This window comes from Gossypium hirsutum, chromosome A01 (assembly GCF_007990345.1).
Source record: "Gossypium hirsutum isolate 1008001.06 chromosome A01, Gossypium_hirsutum_v2.1, whole genome shotgun sequence".
NCBI lineage: Eukaryota > Viridiplantae > Streptophyta > Magnoliopsida > Malvales > Malvaceae > Gossypium > Gossypium hirsutum.
In genome coordinates, this window is record NC_053424.1 from 6235388 (window position 1) to 6249067 (window position 13680).

The window sequence follows — 13680 nt, forward strand, 5'->3', positions numbered from 1 at the left end:
AAAAAATCAACTCATATTGCGAGAGGTGAGTTGAGCCTTGGCTCACGTGCTGAGTTATTTTCAATTTCTGTTTTTAATGTCTGTTTTTAGAGAGTCAATTCATATTGCGAAAAATGAGTTGAGCTCAAGATCACATGCCGAGTAGAGAATAAAGATTGAAGCTGATTGAAGACGTCAGATTCTGTCTCCTTAAAGTTGCAGTGGAGTTGATCGAGGGTATCAGATCTTGCCTTTCTGGAGTCGCAGAAGAAAAGACCACAAACCTTATCTCACTGAAGCGATAGAAAAGTAGATTGAAGTTGTAGATCTCACCTTTCTGAAGTTACAGCGAAGTAGATCGAAGCCATACATTTCATATCCTTGAAGTTACATCGGAATAAATTGAAGCTACAAGGCGTATATCACAAGATGCAGTGGAGTGAACCAAAGCTACAAGATGCGGTGGACTGAAAAGGGACTAACTAAACAAGAAGAGTTCCAAAGCAAGTCAAGACCTAGCAAGACCGGGCAAATTTGGTCTTCCTTGAAAGTCTTTGCTCTATTATCGTTGCACGACAATGAGCAAAAAGGGGCAGCTGTAGAAACCCAAATTGCCCGGGCCCGATTATATCAAAACCCAACCAAACCTCTAAACCCACTAAAACCCTTAACCCATGACCCATTTACATCTATCCAAACCTATTACAAAACCCAAATATTAAACCCAATTCAAAAGCCCATTAAGCCCCCTCAAAAAAAAACCTAACCAAAAAAAAAAGAAAAACCTAACCCCCAAAAAAAACCAAGAAACCCTAGCCACCTAGCCGCTTTCTCACTTGCCCCATTTTTCCTCCCATTTTTGATATCCATTGTCTACCACCACCACCTACAAAATAGAAAAAGAAATAATAAAAAATCATGTAAAAGATGGCTATAAAAAGCCATTCAAAATCATGTAAGGGGGGATTTTACAAAAGATTGAAAAAAAAACACAAAAATCCCTTCAAATTTTGAACACAAAAGAAACATCAATAAAAAGGTTGCATCTTTTTCTTTTTTCCTCTTCTTTCGAATCTTTTTTTTTCTTTTTTTTGTGTTGTTTTTTTTTCTTTCTTTATATATGCATATATTGTTAAAAAAAATTACCTTTTCCGGCCACCGTGGGCGGTGGCCGGCGGTGGCCGACGACGGGCGGCGACTGACGATCGACCGATGACCGGCCCCCCTTGGCCGGATTTCCTTTCCCCCTCCCTTCTCTCTTCTTTCCCCTTCTTTTTTTTAGGTATTTTATATATATTATGTATATATTTTTTAATGCCATTAGTTATATATTTCTTATGTATATATTCTTAAATACTATTATATACATATATATTTTAAATACCATATTGTGTATATATTATTATTACAAATTATTACTATTGCTAGTATTATTATAACTATTATTATATTAGTGTATATTTTATGTACATATGTATATATATATTTTTGCACATATCATTATTTTATATTATTGTTGTAAATTTTTTATGTATATATTTTTTATGTACGTTTCCTAATATTTTCTTTTATTGTAGATATTATTATTATTATTATTACATACTTTTATTATATGCATATATATGTATTTTTATTTACATATTATTATTTTATATTATTATTACCAAATATATCATTTTTCCTATTTTATTATTAGTACATGATTTGTTTTTATTTTGTAAATATCATTATTATTGTTATTCTAATATTCTAGTATTCCATGTTAATATTTTTCATTAATGATATCATTTTTTTGCGTCATTTATCTATTTTTAATTTCTCACTTTAGGAATTTTTTTCTCATGTTTTAATTAATTTCAAAAATAAGGCAATGTACGGATTTAATATTAAGCCATCGATGTCATTGCTATGTTGGGTGAAATTCGTCGGCTTGTGTTAAAAAACGGGACACCCTTTCTAAAAAAAATCGAAAACTAAAAATTCTCATTTTTCAATCGGATCACGATTAAATATTATATTGAACTCGTATTTTTGAAAATCAAGTCAACACATGTTTATGAGATACCAATTTTGGGCGTCGCGAGGGTGCTAATACCTTCCTCACGCGTAACTGACTCCCGAACCCCAATTTTTCTCTGGACTTTCATGTAGACCTAAATTTGACCTTCTTTTTGTTTTAAAATAATTTTATTAGGTGTCCGATCACACCTACAAAAAATGATCGGTGGCGACTCCCTTTGTTAATAAAATCGAAAGTTGGTTTTCAAATGTTTAATAAATCGCCACAATTAGCGACCAAGCGAAACTAAATTTTTTTTACGTCGCTACAACTAATATATAAAATGAACAATGATGATAGCAAGCAATGCAATCATTTCCCATATCCGTTTGATAGGGTAAAAGAAAAGTGGAAAACAGTAGCAAACATGGAAATGAATGATTACCAATTCAAATACTTAGCATGTTTACAACACTAAGGACGATATAATTTAATAGTATGGGGGCAATCAAAGCCAAGATCAATTGATCATATGACGATGTTTTGAGAAAAACAAAAAATGGTGTCATGGTCCATGGAGAGCAGCACTCCATCATTTCCTTTATGTTTCTGCCTCTTTTTACACACTGCATTTACGTTGATCAAATCAGTAATGTCAAGACTAAAATAAAACTTTATCTATATTTTGGGCACTTTATCTATAGTACAGTCGCCAATTTGTAATTCAATTGGTCTGGTTCTAATATCGGTGTAAACGTGTTTAAAATTTAATACAATTATTTTAAATATGATCTACGTTAAATTTAAACTAACATCAATTCGAGTAACATTTAACACTTTAGTCAATGACTAAATCAATAGTTACAATTAAAATATTTTGAAAACTCAATTAAAATATTTTGAAAACTCAATTAACTTTAATATTTTATAAAATCGAAAACTATTTTTTTAACACTTTTCATTTAAAGATAAGTGACTAAGAACTTTATTACAGCTTTCAATGGCTGCCTTGTCAGCTTCTTCAACCTCCTCCATGTCCATTCCAACCTCAAAAAATGAAAAACAAAAAACCCTTAAAACCCAGATGAATACAACATTTGAATGACAACAAAACTCATTTGCAGCCCATTACAACCCCAAAAATCAGAACTTTGTTTATGCTCTTTGGTTCACAAAATTAAAAAGGGTTGAGGCTTTTCAAAAGATTTAAAAACCAAAACTTGAACATAAGGTATGACACAAAACTGAAAACTTTTGAAATAAAAGTGGACATGATTGAAATTTAGAACAAGACAAAAGAAAATTCGGCCATTTTCAATGATAAAGAAAGAACAAGAGAAAACTGGGTTTGAAATGAAACACAAATTGAATTGTTGAAAACAACTTGAAGAAGTCATTTTCGGATTTATTTTATTATTAAAACTGTTTTTAAAATTTTAATACATTTTTATAATTAAATTTAAATAAAAATAAATTAATCTTTTTAGGATTTAAATAAAAATAATTTTTTTACTAAAATTTGAGGTAAACTGAAACGAAAATAATAGTAATGAAGTAAAAAAAAAAGCACTAAAGTAGGAAAATTATCCAAATGAGAGAAACATTTATTCGTCATCTCTATCTGATATACCTCTATATTATGATTTAAGGCAACTAGATAAGTTGGCAAGCTTTCACCAGGTGAAATTATCCAAATGAGAGAAACATAGAACAATTGAGGTTAGGGGTATAGACTCTCAAACCCACATATCTCTCGATTACAAGATTGGTGTTATTGGTTGGGGCTCCCAGGTACCAAACCAAACCCCTAGAATTTTATTTTTATCATTTTTTTTATCAACAACGAAAAGAACAAAGATTAGAGATTTTTGAAACCGATCGGTTTCAATTTTAAAATTGTTTTCGGTATTTCTCTTTTCTAAAAATTTGAGTTTGGGAATCCCTAAATCATTCAGGTTTCTTCCCTAGCTAAAGAAATAGAGGAAAGCATAAAATTTCAGGTATAAAATCTATGGAGAATTAAGGCAGAAGAAGAAAAAAAAAAGCTTTGGTTCATACATTAATCCAAGACCCAACGAAGAGGAATGGTATAATCCTGTGAAAGAGAGAAATAGAGGAAATGAAATTGGTAAGACAATTTCCCTAAACCGTAAGACATTTTACCCGTGTCTTGGAAATATTTGGAAAATATTTTTAGGCAACCAAACACTGGAAAACCGGGAAAATATTTTTCGTAAAATATTATCCTGGTTAACAAATGCACCCTAAATTTATGTTCAATGTAAGCAATTATCAATACATTAAATATTTGGTACTTGGGGGCATATATGTAACACCTCTATCCCGTAACCGTCGCCGAAATAGGTAAGGGGTGTCATTGGACAGACAGAGCATTTCCGAACAACACAGATTCACAGATATCAATTAACATTAATACATTTGCATTCATCAACAATTCATTCATTAAGATGGTCTACGAGGCCTAAAACATACATTTAGGGAAGGTCGGGACTAAACCGAACCCATTTAGGATTTTTAGAACTTAATCAATATTTTGCCCGTGTAACTAGGCCGTGTGACTCACACGGGCACAAGACACGCCCATGTGGTCTAACTGTGCCAAAATGAGGTCCTATACTGACTTTTTAACACGGCCAACAAACACGGCCGTGTGCCTTAACCGTGTAAAATTTTGCTAGCTACTGACTTTATCACACGACCGCAAGGCAAGCCCGTGTTCCCTAGCCGTGTGGCACAATGCAAGCTTGGTTTAAGCCAATTTGCTACCCCATAGGGTTCCAAACCTATAAGCATTAATATGCAACAATTACCAACATTTCCAACCAACTTCATGTTTAAAGATAACCATTTCATATTAGAACATAACACATTTTAAACATGCATCAAAACTATACACAAAACTTAACATTTGCTAGCCAATTAATGTCGAAACCATTTTTAAATCGAGTTTTAGGAAAATGGGAATCGATTTTAACAAAACGAAAACGGGAGTCGCCACCAATCTTTTTAGGTGCGATTGGATCACCTTTAAAACATTTTGTTTAAAAATCATTAGTTTTGGTCTACGAAATCAGAAAATAGGTTCGAGAGCCGGTTACGTACGAGGAAGGGTTAGCACCCTCGTAACGCCCAAAAATTGGTACCTAATTGATTATCAAGTGTCTTTAATGTTGGAAATTCAAAAATTTTAAGATGTAGTCCTCTTTAAAATATTTTAATTTTGAAAATTGGGGTTCACTCGTATCAAAGTATCGACACTAAGTTAACCCTTTTTTGGAAATCCCTATCTCGAAACAACAAAACGCTATATCCAATAAGTTAGGACATATTGCTTTGAAATTCCAAGATAGTGGCTTGCATTTAGAAAACCTTTAAAAACTTAGAAGGGTACTTGACTATTCGAACTCAATGAGAAGAGTTGCAACCTAATAAGTTAGGGCACTACTTTTCTCGAAATTTCCGAACACCAAGCATTGCCTTTATATTTTTGAAAATTTCGGAATTTTGTTTTAGTTAATGCATGAGGAATCACATTATCGTTATGGAATAGAATATCACAATTATAAATGAACAAAACATGCATTTAAACGATACAGTGGCAATAATACAAAAATCATATATTAGATACATACATATAAAAATAATATACATAGCAAATGCATTCAACGATATACATAGCATATATTGAGAATGAATAAACAAAACATACAAACATACAAAGTAATAATTAAAAATAATGCATGATATACAACAAAGTAATACAATATCAATGTACATGTTCATAAAATGTAATATCAAATAATAAAATAACATTTAGCACATGATATATGCAATATAAAATAAAATGAAATGAGCTATTGTTAACAAAATATACATATAACACAAATAAAACATGATATTTAATAATAATTTTAAAATAGTATTTAATATACAATATATATTAACAAAATATTTATAAAAGAATAATAATTATATATATATAATATATTGGTTTAAAAGTATGTAAAAGAATTCATAATATAAAAATATCAGTTTAAAATGAAATAATACATAATAAATAAATAATTAATAATTAAATATATGTGTATAATATGAGTTAAAAATATAATTTAATTTACAAATTTTAAAATTATAAATAATATAATGAATAATATAAACATAAATAATATAATAGATACTATATGATATACATAACATATAAAAAAAATAAGTAATATAGAATAAAAATAAAAAATATAATAAATGTTATGTAATAAAATATATTTTAAATGTATAGGAAATAAGAAATATGATAGTATAATCATTATGTAAAAACAATGTATAAATAATTAACAAATATATAATACAAGTAAAAAAATATAATAATAATGCAAAAAAAATAATATACAATAAATAACAATGATATGAAATAAAATATTGTTAAAAATGTAAAATAATATAATAGTATAAAGATATATAAACATTATGTGATAAAAATATATTATAATAAATAATAAGTAATGATATATGTTAAAATATATATTAATATAACGATAGAAAAAACATGATGTAGTATAATATAATAGCATATAAGTTAATAATTATAAAATATATAATATGTATACTTATATTAAAATAATATAATATATGTATATAAAAAAATAAGTTATAAATAAATTAAAATGGGTAAAAGGGACTATAATATTACATAAACAGAAGTTAGTGGTTGATTTAATAAAAAACTGAGATCGGGCTTCGGGAAATTTTCCCTTGTCCCTAAACGGCGTCGTTTTAATCCAGGACTTAAGACTGTTAATGCAAGGGTTAAATTAAAACTGAAGCAAAATATCAGGGCTAAATCATAAGTAAAATAAAACAGAATTGTAAAAATAAAAAAAAAGAAAGGACCAATTGGGAAATTAATCCAATTCTCAAAATCACGCGGATCCTCCCCGGGTAATCGGGTCAACGCGCGGATCTTGGGGGCCTAAAGCGTCGTCGTTTCACCGGTGTTATAAAAGTAAAATCAAAGCTTAAAATTATCATTTTTACAAACACTCAGAAAAAAAAACAAAGAACAGAGAGAAATCTAGAATTCTCTCAGAGCTCCGGTCTAGGGCCATCACTGCTTGTCTTGGAGCTCTGCCGTGCGTGGTCTTTACACGCCAACGCGCCATCCTAAGGATCACCCCGCACGGTGGCTAGGGTTCGAAAAACCTTTCCTTTTCCTCGTCAATCGTAAGGTAACCTCCCTTTTCTTTTATTTTCTTTTATTACATCTAAAATCTGTGTGCTCAGGTCAGAAAACAAATAGGTAAAAAAAAAGAATGATTCGATTACCGTAAGAAATGAAAAAGAACTACTTTTTATTCCTTCTGCTTTAAATGAATACAACCGTTAGTAAATCTTTATCTCTGTGTTTTTTGTATTGTGTACATTCTCGTAAAAAAAGGCTCCCTATTTACAGATTTTGCGAAAGGCTTTATAGCCTCAAACTACTGCCTATTTTGGAAAGAAATTGGAAGATTTCTTTCCATTTCCTATTCTAGTATATCTGCTGCCTTTTTAGTTTGATTTCTTTCCTTTTCTTGCAGGTACCCTGAAGATCTCGGTGATGGAAGGGTTGCTGGCATTAATAGAGGCCTAAAGTTTAGTGGTGACAGAGCCGAGAAATCACGGCGTGCTTGGTGGCGACGATCGGGCCGTTGAATCTGTGAGATGAAAGGTCACGTCGTTTGGAGTGCCCAAAACTTCCAGAAACTCCTTGCGGCGCTGCGTTCTCAAGAAACCCTAGGGTTTTCTTGTCTATTTTTACCGCTTTGCGCCTTTTGGGCTACTTTAGTCTAGGGTCTGTTATTTAGGCTTGGGTGTAACCTGGTTTGGTTTAAGTTGGGCTACGGGTGTATTTTGGGCATATGGGTAGTGGGCTAGCTGGGTTTTAGGTAATAACCGGTATGGGCTATCGGGTGTATTTGGGCTACTGGGTTTTAATTCTTTTGGACTCTGTATATGGACTTTTAATGGACTTTAAAATAAATAAATACTTATTTATTTAACCTTTTTTATTCTATCTCCAGCCCGGTCAAATTTGGGCTATTACAATTAACATGGCATAACATATACAATTTAAAACTTAATACATAGACACTAGCCTATACATGCCATACTTAGCAATATTTACACTTTCAAAAGTACCAAAATGAGTTTGATAGTTTAATGATGATCCTCGACTATCCCCGAGCCTTCAGTAGCTACGATAACTGTAAAACAAATAGCAATCATACGGAGTAAGCTACAAAGAGCTTAGTAAGCCAAGCAGAATTGGTTTAATTACATATAGCATATATATGTAGCTCAAAACAACAATAAGAATTCATAGCCATTTCTCAGAGTTGTTCATAAACTTAATCATGCTCCTTTGCTTGTAAGCATATCATATTCATTTCCATGATTTTCGAACCTACTTCGCAGAAACAGAGTCTTTCATATTCAGAAATTAAGTACGATACGAACGTACCTATAGGAATTATACATTTCATATCTCATACTTTATCATCGGACAATCTAGAAACAGAATAGATATTCACAGACAAGTACAATGCCGACGTCCCAGACTTACATGTAATTCAGTGTCGATGCCTCTGTCCCAGACAGGGTCTTGTACGAAAACAGATATGATGCCGATGTCCCAAACATGGTCTTACACGTAAATTTCAAATCGATGCCAGTGTCCCAGACACGGTCTTACACGATAATTCAGGTTAATACTAACGTTCTTTTATCAGGCTCTCAAGGCTGTCCAATACAGATAACAGTTTATAAACACAGAATTTAATCGACTTAACACATAAGTGTAGTTTGACTTACCTTGTACGGATTTCAGACGAAAATGAGTCGACTATTCGACCACTTTGGACTTCCCTCGATCTAAGTTCGATTTTCTTTGTTCTTGATCTAATACAATACAAATTCAACCATTTAATCATTCATTTCATTCAATTTAATCCATATACACATATTTAGGGCACTTTACATTTTAGCCCTTACATTTTCACATTTTGACAATTTAGTCCATTTTTCACAAAATCACCTATATGTAAAATTTCTTTGCAACAAGGCTAGCCGAATTTTCATGGCTTCTATATAAACCCATAAAACATGTTAAATTCATAAATTAGTCTTTCAAAACCTTATTTTCACAAATTAGCCCAAATAGCTTATTTGATCAAAATTCAAGAACAAAACATGATAATCTAACATATATATTTAATAATCCATATAAGAGCACTACAAAGCTTATATAATCATCAATGGCACATTTTATAATCTTCAACAAAAACGGAAATTTAGACATGGGTTTTAAAGAACACAAAGCAACGATCACATAAACGCAGAAATTTTCAAAAACTGAACAAAATAGACTAACCTATTTAATCATGCAAGGGCTGTAAGTTTTGAAGCTTCAATGGCTTCTTCTTTCTCAAATTTCGGCTGAACAAGGTGAATGTATAGCCACTTTCATGTTTATTTTTTATTAAATTAACATATATTACCTAATTACCTAACCATCCTTTAAAAATTTATCTATTTACTATATTGCCAAACCATGTCTCCCACTATCATGTAATGGTCCTATTGACATGCAAGAGCTTCAACTTTAACAAATCATAGCACTTAGGTACTTTAGCAACTAATAGGCAACTTTTACAACTTACGCGATTTGGACCTTTTTGCAAATCAAGCACAGAAATAGACAAATTAAATTACAGAAATTTCACAAATATAAATTCACATATCACAGACACAGAAAATAATATTAAAATATTTTTTAGACCCGGATTTGTGGTTCTGAAACCACTATTCTGACTAGGGTCAAAAACTGGACTGTTATAATTCTTCCCCATTAGGGATTTTCGTCCTCGAAAATCTTACCGTTAAATATATTCGGATATTGTTGTCTCGTTGAATCTTCAGGCTCCCATGTAGCCTCTTCTACTTTGTGTCTATGCCACGGTACTTTGACTAACAAAATTCTTTTATTACGTAATTCTTTAATCTCACGAGATAGAATTCGAATCAGCTTTTCTTCATAAGTCATATCAGAATGAATTTCAATATCAGACGGAGAAATTACATGCGAATGATCAGATCTGTATCGTCGAAGCATCGATACGTGAAATACATTGTGAATCTTTTCTAACTCAGACAGTAGCCTCAATCTATAAGCGACTGGCCCAACTCGCTAGGTGATTTCATATGGTCCAATGAACCTTGGACTCAACGTGCCCTTTTTGCCAAATCAGAATAGTTTCTTCCACGGAGATACTTTCAGAAACACTTTATCACCGACTTTAAATTCGATATCTTTTCTTTTCAAATCTGCGTATGATTTCTGACGATCAGAGGCAACTTTTAGACTATCTCGGATTACTTTCACTTTTTGTTCTGTTTCTTTTATTGGATCAATACCATAAATCTTATTCTCACTGAGCTTAGACTAGTATAACGGAGTTCTACATTTCTACCATATAAAGCTTCGTATGGTGCCATTTTAATGCTCGATTGAAAACTATTATTATAAGCAAATTCAATTAAAGGTAGATATTGTTCCCACGTACCTTCAAACTCAAGACTGCAACATCTCAACAAATCCTCGAGTATCTGAATAATCTACTCAGATTGACCTTCTGTTTGCAGATGAAAAGCAGTGCTGAAATGCAATTTAGTTCCCAGAGCATCTTGCAATTTCTTCCAGAATCGTGATGTAAATCTCGGGTCTTTATCAGACACTATTGATAATGGTACACCATGCAATCTCACAATATTAGAAATATATAACTCAGCTAGCTTATCAAGCGAATAATCAAACCAAATCGGAATAAAATGAGCTGATTTCGTCAAACGATCAACTACAACCCAAATTGCATCTTTCTTTTTCAGAGACAAAGGCAAACCTGAAATAAAATCTAATGTCACTCGATCCCATTTCCATTCCAGAATCATAATCGGTTGCAATAGACCTGATGGCACTTGATGTTCAGCTTTAACTTGTTGACAAATCAAACATTTAGAAACAAAATCAGAAATATCTCTTTTTATTCTTGGCCACCAGTATAGTTGTTTCAAGTTGTTATACATTTTCGTGCTCCTCAAATGTACAAAAAATCTACTACTGTGAGCCTCACTCAAAATCATCTGAATTAACTCTGGATTTCTCAGAACTCAAAGTCTATTTCTGAATCTCAAACAATCATTAACATCAACCCGAAATTCAGAATCACACAGAGTTCGTTTAACTATCAATTCATTGTCAGATTTTTGAGCCTTGCAGATCTGTTGTATAAACAAAGGTTTTGCTTTCAGTTCGTCATAAACCAAAGTATCATCAGATAGTACTAGATTAGCGTCCATAGCACACAACGCAAACAACGATTTCCTACTCAAAGCATTAGCAACAACATTAGCTTTTCCCAGATGATAATCAATAATTAGCTCGTAGTCTTTTAACAATTCCAACTATCTTCACTGTCGCAGATTCAAATCTTTTTGCGTCATTAAATACTTCAGACTTTTATGATCAGAAAACACATGACATTTCTCACCAAACAGATAGTGATGCCATATTTTCAAAGCGAATACAATGGCAGCTAACTCAAGATCATGTGTTGGATAATTCTTCTCATGCTTCTTTAATTGTCTCGAAGCATAAGCAACAACTTTTCCTTCTTGCATTAAAACACAACTGAGTCCATTCAATGAAGCATCGCTGTACACAACAAATTCTTTACTCGACTCAGGTTGTACCAATATCGGAGCTTCAGTTAACAGAGCTTTTAACCGATCGATACTCTTCTGACATTGTTCAGACCATTCAAACCTCACATCTTTCTGAAGTAATTTTGTCAGCAGTGTAATAACCTGAATTTTACCGTTACTGAAACAGTGTATTTTTGGGTCTCCATTTCTAAAAAACGGATTCGTAAATATTTATTAAAAATAATTACGAAGTAAAATGAGTGGTTAATTAGAGTTTAATTAAGTAAATTTAGCTTAATTAAGAGTAATTAGGAAAAATGACTAAATTGAATAAAGAATGAAAGTTGAATTGTAGATTAAAAGAAAACGAAGAGGACCAAAATGGCAATTATGCCATTTGTCCTAAGTGAGGCGGCATAAACCTAAAAATCTGAGATTTTTATGTGTTAAAATATATATTAAATTATTATTATTATTTATTATAGTTTTATATTTAATTATTATTGTTATTGTTATTATTATTTAAATTGATATTATATTATAAAATGAATAAAAGTAAGACAAGTGTGTGGTAAAAAAATATTTATATGTGTACCAATGATATACATACACTTGTAATACACATATATGTTTGCTTATTATATAAGTATATTATATATTATTAAAAGTAAAGTAAATAAAAAGGAAATAAAGGAAAGAAACAGAATGAAAAGAAACAAAATATGGAAACGAAACAGAGAAGAAACAGGGGAGAAAGAAAGAAAGAAAAAGAAAAAGGAAAATTTGGGGTTTCAAGGTTCAAAGTTAATTTAGTAAGTCAATTTAGCCCCTTTTCTTGTAAATTTTGAGTTTATGGAATCTTAGAGATGAATACTACTTGATTTAAGTGAAAATTTTGAAAGTTGTTAGCTTTTTAGATATTGTTCTTTTTGAATAAAAAGATGAATTAATGGCTAAATTGATAGAAATTCAAGTTAGAAATGAAATAAGGATTAAATTGTAAAGTGATTCAAAAGTTTTATGCTTTAAGGACTAAATTGAAAGAATTTGAAATTATGGTTTTATGATGAAAATAGATAATTATGTCTAAGTTTGGTTAAAAATTGAATAGAAATGAAGTATGAATTGAGATAGAAAAAGTAAGTGAATCTAGTTAAGATTAAATTGAAATTAAAGTAGAAATTGAATAAAAATTGTATTAATTAGATATAAATTAGTAGTGAATTAACGAATATGAATTGTTTTAATTCCTGTAGCTAATGTTGTCTCGAGAAGTTTCAGCTAAGTAAGGAAATAGCAAAGTCGACGAGGAAAAGCTTGGAAAAGCTCGAAAAATACGGTTTGTATTTCTATAATCTGAACTCAGTCATTATTTGTTATATTTATATACATATGACAATTGTTAGTGTTAGAATTATGATGTTTTACAATTGAAATGGATTGATTTTGGTATGTGATGAATTTATCAAATTTATATTGATTGAAATCATTTTGATTGAATTTATATTGATTGAAATTATAATATATATATAATATATATATGATTTATGTAAAAATTTGAATATTGAATGAATGTTATATTAAAAAATTATATTGATTGGAAATATGAGGGAATTGATATGAATATATGAGATTTGTGATAATTGAATATTTGATATTGAAAAGTGAATTGAGTTGTATTGGATTATGAATTAATGTGAATAATTGAAATATATTTGTTGAATTGAATGAAAATGTATGAAATTGTGAAAATGTGTGAAAATATGTGATTATTAGAATGGTATATTGATGAAAGATTTATTAAATTGAGAAAGTGAATCAAATACCCTATTAACAGTATCGGACCAGATTGGATACAAATGGCATGCCATTGGATTTGTGATGTGATGAGGAGATTTGTAGTTCGGCCGAGAAGATGTTTCTGTTATTATATACTTCGGTTTATC

At 30.9% G+C, this 13680-nt stretch overlaps 1 long non-coding RNA gene across 1 annotated transcript; it reads left to right on the forward strand.

Annotated features, from left to right (window-relative positions):
• Positions 1-7019: 7019 nt before the first annotated feature.
• Positions 7020-8034, forward strand: LOC107956495 (uncharacterized). Its single transcript, XR_001700129.2, has 2 exons — positions 7020-7221; positions 7573-8034. It is a non-coding gene; the product is annotated as an uncharacterized lncRNA (long non-coding RNA).
• The last annotated feature ends 5646 nt before the right edge of the window (positions 8035-13680 follow it).